We start from the raw sequence: 8,980 nt of genomic DNA, 5'->3' as shown, positions 1-8,980 counted from the left end.
AACTGTCACATATCCTTCAATATTCAGATCCTAATCTCTGTCACCCTGTAGCCCTGTTTCTGTAATGGTTTTCAGATCATACAAACTTTCAATTGCACGAATAGTTCATCTCGTTTGTTTTTAATATCTATGTGCTTTTAGATACAGTACCTTTAGTTTTGTTCTTTTATTATTTTTATAGGATCTAGGTTTATCTATCGATCTACTCTTAGCTTTGTACTCTCTGTCCCTTCCTGTCATGGTCTGTTTATCATTTCCCACATTGGTTCTTTTCTTCCTGGTCTTAACATAAGAACATAAGAAATAGGAGCAGGAGTAGGCCATCTAGCCCTTCGAGCCTGCCCCGCCATTCAATAAGATCATGGCTGATCTACTCTTCGTACAATTTCCCAGATTTGATCTCTTGCCCTCACTGTTTAGTTTAAAACACTGTGTACTTCCCTAGTTATATGGTTCGCTGGAATGTCTGGCCCAGCACAGTTCAGATGTAGACTGTCCTAATGGTACAGCCTCCATTTGCCCTAGTACTGGTGCCAGTGCCCAAAGAACTGAAACCCACTTCTCCCACACCTGTCATTGAGCCACATATTCATCCTGTATGTGCCCTGCATCCTTCAATCTGCACATGGCTCAGGAAATAATTGAGGAACCTTTGAGGTTCTGCTTCTTAATTTGGTATGTGGTCTCTCATACTGACTGTGCAGAACTTCCCTTATTACCTGGCCTATGTCTTTGGTACCTACACGGCCACTCCTCCCTCTCCCACTGCCAGAACCTCTCCAGCCCTGAGTAAATGTCACAAATCCTGGCACTAGACAGGCAACACACAGTCTGGCCTCTGGCCCTTTGCTGCAGGGAACAGTGTCAATCATCCTCACCATATCACCATTACATTCCTGTTTGCTGCTCTTGTATGAATGGCTTCCTGGGCCCTGGTGCCCTGACCAGACTGCTCATCCACTCTGCAGACCTTGCTTTCATAGATCTCATAGAAACTTATGAAATTCTGGCAGGATTAGACAAGGTGGATTTGGAGGGAACATTCCCAGTGGTGGGGAGCATCCAGAGCTGGTGGTAAACCTTTTGGAGCTGAGGTGGGAGAAGTTGCTTTGTCCAGAGGGTGGTGCATGTGTGGTTCGCTGCCACAAGGTGTGGTTGAAACCGAGGCATTGTCTGATTTCGGGAGGAAGTTGGATGTGGCTCTTGGGGCTGTGGGGAAATTGGGGGAGTATGGCGGGGGGGAAGGGTGGATCAAGGTGTTGAGTTTGGTGATTGGCCACGATCAGGGTGGGTGTCAGGGCAAGCTTGACAGGCCAAGTGGCCTACTCCTCCTTCAAGTTTCTTTCTACCAATCTTTCCCACATGATGACTATTCAAAAGTGTTTAAATCAGCTGTAAAGGGCTTTGAGATATTTCAGATTTATTAAAGGGGCTAAATAAATGCAAGTTTTCACATTTCTCTTGAACGTATTCAACTAAATTGAGCATCCAGGCCTCTGGGCAAGAAAACACCTTATATGATTGTGATCACTTGTTCTAGACTCCTTAGCCAGGGGAAACATCCTCCTACATCTGTATTCTCAAGCCTTAAGAATTTTTTATGCTTCAATGAAATTCCCTGTTATTCTTAAATTCCAGGAAATATAGGCCCAGTCTTGTCAATTTCTTCTCAGGACAATCCCAGGAATTAATCTACTGAACCTTCATTGCATTCCCTTCAAAATCGACCATAACCTTTCTTAGATAAAGGGACAAAACTTGTGCATGATTCTCCAGGTATGGTCTCAGCAGGGCCCCAAATAAACACAATAATAAGACTTCTTATGGCTCATACATCAATTAATTTGAAACCAGACTTTTCCTAATTTCTTGTACCTACATGTTAATTTTCCGTGACTAATGTACATGAACACCAGATCCTCAGAATACCAGCATTTAAGCAATATTCTGCTTATAATCTTTCCTTCCAAAGTGGACTTGCAGATGCCAAGTTCTTGGCTCCACTCACTGAACCTGTCCCTTATCTGCTGCCTTGTACCTGCAACACAACTTAAATTCCAATCTATCCCTGCACCAACAGCACATTTAGATATATTTGGTTCCCACAATTATGTCAAAAATGTAAATTACCAGTTGCTGAGGCCCCAGGCTTCATTCCACTCTAACAAGAGGCTCCACACCAAACTGGTTTCATATTATTCCACCTTTGTGGTTACTGGCTCTTCATCTGATAATGATTTCTGAACTGTACTTTTTTTCTTTGCATTCTCTCACACTATCATATAAATGTATTTTTTTTAACTTTGAGTACAAGTTCAAAAAATACTTAATCCAAAACTTAGCTTTACGCATGCTGGTCAACTTATATTGGTTGCGTCAAGAACTTTAGCAGGTCACGTGTAATGGATAGTGCACAGATCATGTATTAAATGGAGTTAATACATCCTCTCAATTTAACATACCCTCAGGAACTCATCTTTCTGAAATGTCAAGTGCATACAAGGGCAGAAATTGCATGGCTTCACTCAAGGTTACATGTTGTAACAAACCAGAGTTCAGAACACGATCAGTCAAGCAAAGCTCCTCTCTGTCAATGGTACCTTACAATTTCTGCTCTTATCCCTAAAGCGCAACTGTATAGCCAATGGGACTGCTCCCTCAAAAAATGAGCAAATGAAATAGGCACTCAATTAATATTAAATTGGGCCAATCCACTTGTGATTTTGTGAAACAAACGGAAGGTAATGACAAAAAAAAACACAAGGGAAGGTTAATTGAAGAAAATGCTGTAAGTTCTAGACTGCATGGCAAATAGTCCACTGTGATGCAGAGGAGTAAACTCGACCAAAAAACCAGAGAATATATCAGACATGGGAGATATTTCTAGCAGCACTAAAAGTATATGTTGCACCTACGGCAATACCTGAAAGGATTCTGAACTAAAGAAAGATGAAATTGCAAGTGAAATGTAAACAAATAAACAGAGAGACTTATGTGTGACGATTGCACTATATTAAGGAACCTGCTCATGACTGTTAAAGCTAGTTGCAGGTGCAAACGTTTGCATGGATAGCTTTGTATTAAACCCTTAATTTACTAAAGTTGCTACACAAAGTGAACCACTGAAGACTCGATAATGAGAAAAGCCAAGCACCAAAAGTATATGTAATAAAGTGCAGGTGTGAACACAGTTACTATCGTATACATAGACAGTTTTAGTGCATTCAATTATCTTAAAAACTTATAAATCCATTACGTTATCCTTTTTTTTACCAAATACATACATCAGTCTTATTAATAAAACCACACTTGAAACAAGAGTTCCTGCAAAGATGATCTTCAGGGAGGCAAATGTCAGACCCTTGGTCATAGTCCTCACACGACACTCACACGTACCACTGGAATCTGATCTTTGCTTGAAGGAATGCTTCGTCAGGTTGTAGGTTATACAGCTCTTCCGCCAATGGCGTGGACCAGCGTTCAATGTTGTAAACACTCTCCCTAATCTTCCAGCCTGGAACATCCTTCATAATTTTAGCTTCTTCCTCAAGATTCTCCTTTAAAAGATGCAGAGTCCTCCTAGCATGCAGCAGAGGTAGCAATGCTACATGGGCTTCCAGGTTCTCCACCTGAAGGCACCTGACAGGCTATAACACCTAAGCTATAGAAGCAGATTTAGGCCATTTGGCCCATTGAATCTGCTCTGCCATTCAATCATGCCCAATAAATTTCTCAACCTCCATTCTGCCTGTAACCTTTGATCCCCTTAGCACTCAAGAACCTCCTCCTATGGACCCCTCCTGTGGAGGTTCCTCTTGTAATCCATTGGTCTATAACTGCCTGGAGGGGCGAGTCCTGCTATACTCTGATAACCACCCGTGTTGCAGAGAAAGTCTACAAGCAATGGAACAAATTGACAACCAATCTGTGATTCAGCATGTACATCCCTTATCAATTTCCTGCAGGCAAACTGGATCTTTCCAGTGTAGAAGAATATAGGCTGTTGACGGTGTACAAACTGAAGTAAACATTCACATTTCCTGTCAATATATTTTTGATCACAAAGCTTAACTCAAATAAATATGTTTCACCAATTTGTTTTAACGTGTGGTATGTTCTGCCCTCGAAGCAGTAACAAACCTAATTATTCTGATCCCTCAGAGGAATAAGTCTCCCCATGGTACTTATCATTGCTGCCATGAACTGAAACAGGCACCAGGCCAAATATAGAGCAGTATAATTTGGAAGTGTTATGTTGGCTGTAAAGTGAGCACAAAATGTAACATTTTAGTAGTGTGCAGCTGTTAGAATTATTACAAAATTCTGGTGCTCATTTTGTAGATATGCTGGATGATGCTGTTACCCACTGAACATATCAATGGGCCGAAAGTTTGTTGAAGGACCTCTTTTCAAAATTTGTTCCTGATGAGTGGCTCAGGCCTGTCCTGTTAAGGATTCTTCAATGCACCTATGTCTACCAGCAAAAGACAAGTCTAAATATTTTTTGTAAATATAGGACTGAAGTATTCCCCTGACTGCACAGGCATTACAGTAGCAAAGCACTTCCTCTTAACCTTTCTACTTTAATGTTAGGTTTCTTGGCCAGCATCTAGAACTGTGTGAACAGACCTTTTTCAACATTCAATAATTTCCATCCCTGGTCACTTTGTCAGGCTGAATCAACAGTTTGCAACCTCAGGTTTTTTTTAATCCTTTGCTGAGCTTCCTACCCTGTATCCTTTCACTTACTTTCTTCTTTCTAATATTGCCCATTTCCCTCCTGCCTCAAATCATTTTGTAGAACATCCTAACTCACAGACCACAATCAGTAAGGATAAGCAACAACACCTCCTCCACGATAATTCTCAACACCGGTGCCCTACAAGGCTGTGTTCTCAGCCCCCTACTATACTCCTTGTGCATCTATGACTGTGCGGCCAAATTCCACTCCAATTCGATTTTCAAGTTTGCTGATGACACCGCCGTAGTGGGTTGGATTCAAACAATGACAAGACAGCGTACAGGGATGAGAAAGAGAATCTGGTGAACTGGTGCGGCAACAATAAGCTCTCTCTCGATGTCAACAAAATGAAGGAGATGGTCATTGACTTCAGGAAGCGTAAAGAAGAACATGCCTCTGTCTACATCAAAGAGGACAAAGTAGAAAGGATCGAGAGCTTCAAATTTTTAGGTGTCCAGATCACCAAAAACCTGTCCTGGTCCTCCCATGTCGACACTGTAGTTAAGAAAACTCACCAATGCCTCTACTTTCTCAGAAGACAAAGGAGATTGGGCATGTCAGCTATGACTCTCAGCAACTTTCACAGATGCACCATTGAAAGCATTCTTTCTGGTTGTTTCACAGCTTGGTATGGCTCCTACTCTGTCCAAGATTGCAAGAAACTACATAAGGTCATTAATGTAGCCCAATCCATCAGGCAAACCAGCCTCCCATCCATTCACTGTGTCTACACTTCCTGCTGCCTCGGCAAAGCAGCCAGCATGATTAAGGACCCCATGCACCCCAGACATTCTCTCATCCACCTTCTTCATTCAGAAAAAGATACAAAAGTCTGAGGTCACGTACCAACCAACTCAAGAACATCTTCTTCCCTGCTGCTGTCAGACCTTTGAATGGACTTATCTTGCATTAGGTTAATCTTTCTCTACACCCTAGCAATGACAGTAACACTACAGACTTCACTCTCTTGTTTCCTTTATGAACGGTATGTTTTGTATAGTGCGCAAGAAATAATACTTTTCACTGTATGTTAATACATGTGACAATAATAAATCAAATCAAATCATTTGCTTTTAAGTCACTCATTCACAATTTTGTACCTCCAGATTCAACTATTCCAATGTTTTTCTACTAACCTCTCATCTTCCACTGTCATAAATTTGAGCTCATCCAATACTCTCCTGCTCATATCCTAATGCATATTGCACAAAACCATGCTGAGCTATTATCCTTGCTACTGATCATATTGGCTTCAGGTCCATCATCTTGACTTTAAAATTCCCATTTTTATGTTCAAATTCCTTCATGATCTCAGTCTAATTCATCTCTGTAACCTCCTCCACCTCCACAATCCTCCCTGGTCTGCACATCTCCAGTTTTGACATCCTGTAAACCCCTGACTTAATTTGCTTTGCCATTGGTGACTCTACCTGCAGGCCCAAAGCCTTCCAGAAATTCTGTGCCTCTCCATCACTTTCTATTTGAAGACACTGCTTAAAGTGCTTTGAGGAAGCTGCCTGAATATCTCCTTTGACTCTGTGCCGATTTTTCAACGATCCTGCTTCTGTAAAGTACCTTGTTGATGTTTCACTATGTCAGATGTTAAAAATAGATGCAATTTGTTGCTCTTGTTTTTCCAGTTTCTGTATCCAGTGCTGATTTTAAAGCACTTACTGGAGTATTCAAAGAGTGTTGAAACTGTGACCTCAGTAATCAAATGCTGCACTATAAATTCACTCAGAGGTGAGGAGAGAGGGACTGCCCTTGACATCAAGGAAGCATTGACCAAGTGTGACATCAAGGAAGCTAAGCAAAAATAGAATCAATAGGAATCGGGCAGAAAATTCTCCATTGGTTGAAATCATTACGAGCACAAAGGAAGATGGTTGTGGTTGTTGGAGCTCAATCATCTCAGTTTCAAGACATCACTGTTGGAGTTCCTCAGGGTAGCATTCTAGGCCCAGCATCTTCAGATGCTTCATCAATGACCTTTCTTCCATCATAAGGTCACAAGTTGGGAATGTTCACTGATGATCACACAATGTTCAGCGTCATTTATGGCTCCTCAGGCACTGAAGCAGTCTATGTCCAAATGCAGCAAAAACATGAACAATACCCAAGCTTGGGTTGACATGTGGCAGATAACATTAACACCACACAAGTGCCTGTAAGAAAGTAACCATTGCCCTTGACATTCTATGGCATCGATATAGCTGAAACCAACCCTTCAGCATTCAGGGCAGTTACTGTTGACCAGAAATTGAACTGGACTAGCCATATAAATACTGTGGCTACAAAGACTAGGAATCCACTATCTACAAGGCACAAGTCAGGAATGTGATGGAACACTTACCTGGATGAGTGCAACTCCAACAACACCAGCCTGGACTTGCAGCCTGCTTGATTTCATCGCCTTTCATAAACATTCACTCATTCCAACACAAACCAATAGGGGTAGCAGTGTGTACCATCAACAAAACGCACTGCACAACTTGGCAAGGCTCCTTAGACAGCTCCTTTCAAATCCACAGCCACTATCACTATCCTTGTTTGGATAGCAGACACATGGGAACACCTTGAGATTCCCCTCCCAGTCACTCACCATCCTGATTTGGAAATATATTGCTATCTCTCGGTTTGTTTCATTCCAGATCTCTATTGGCTTTGTCTGACTTGAATACCAGTTTTAGGCATTCACAATTCAGCAAAATTAGGGCAAATTGATTTGGTTAGTATTAATTAAATAGCTTAACTGCATATCCTATCTTTATTAGGTTAGAACAGTTTGGATCAAAACTGCCAAACTGTAAAGACTGAAACTTCAGTCTTTAAAAAAATTATTTATTTAATAATCGCAAGTAAGGCTTACATTAACATTGCAATAAAGTTACTGTGAAATTCCACTAGTCGCCACACTCCGGCACCTGTACAGGTCAATGCACCTAACCAGTACATCTTTCAGACCATGGGAGGAAACCAGAGTACCCAGAGGAAATCCACGCAGACACAGGGAGAACATGCAAACTTCACACAGACAGTGACCAAGCTGGGAATCAAACCCAGGTCCCTGGCACTGTGAGGCAGCAGTGCTAATCACTGTGCCACCATGCTGCTCTCTTTAATGGGGTTTAAGGGAACCCAGACATTGAGGGTAATTTTAAGAAGCTTGATGTCTTTGCTGAATCCAGTTAGTTGCCATCAGTTGATACAGGGCTACAACATATTAGCCCATATTGTCTGGGCTTCACTCGTCACTGGCAAGGCATATAGTAGGAGTGACAGCCTCATAAAATTGCAGTCTTACATTACTAAATGGTAGTCTATGTTGAGGGTTCCAATTGCATTAATATCACCTTTGTAAAATTATTATCACCATAAAATCTCTTGCACCAAAAGTAGCAGCTGTAGTGGTTGTACACCAAGCTGTCTGCCTTAGATTACTGGTTTAAGCTTATCTCATGGATAACAACTGTCCCTTAATATGCTTCAGAGTGACAGATAAAATTATACAAAGAAGTATTTTTTCTCTGTGAGCTGCTACCGTGGGATCGTTGGCAAGTATTTTTTATATTCTTAATTTTAGCCTTTCAAATCAGATACTAAACTGAGTCTATCTGCTCTTTAAGGTGGATTTAAAAGATCCCATGGCTGTATTTCAAAGAAGGGCAGGGCAATTATCCACAAGCTATCATCAGTTCCTTGATCATGTATGAGCAACCGGAAAGAAATAGAAATGATTGTATGCATACTTATTCTGACCACAGTGTTGTTGTTGCTGTAGTTTGTAGATGTATTAATTGCTCTAATGGATCAGTAAGTTTATCTGGGGATTAAGTGTGCCATACAAATGAAGGAAAGCCCAGGATACTCTGAGGTCTGTGTTGTTCAATGAAGGTAAAAAGGATTAATGCCATTCACCTCTATGCTCCCGGATTATGGTTGGGGGAAGGGGGTGGAATGTGGAGAAAGCTGGTGATTCCATCCTGATTGCTATCCAGCAACTTCTGCTGAGAGAGCGCATGCATCGGAAGACGATTGCATCACGTTTGTCTGTAATGTTCCCTGCACTTGCAGTGTTAGTGTGATATATGTTGGGCAAAATGATGGATCTTTTTTGTTTTTTTTTTCCCCAATACAGTGGCACAGTAGTTAGCATGGCTGCCTCACAGCACCAGGGAGCTGGGTTCGATTGCAGTCTATGGTGATTGTCTGCGTGGAGTTTGCATGTTCTCCCCATGT

Source organism: Carcharhinus amblyrhynchos, chromosome 26 (genome assembly GCF_965287045.1).
Source record: "Carcharhinus amblyrhynchos chromosome 26, sCarAmb.v2.hapA, whole genome shotgun sequence".
NCBI classification, from domain to species: domain Eukaryota; kingdom Metazoa; phylum Chordata; class Chondrichthyes; order Carcharhiniformes; family Carcharhinidae; genus Carcharhinus; species Carcharhinus amblyrhynchos.
This window is presented reverse-complemented; position numbering follows the sequence as displayed.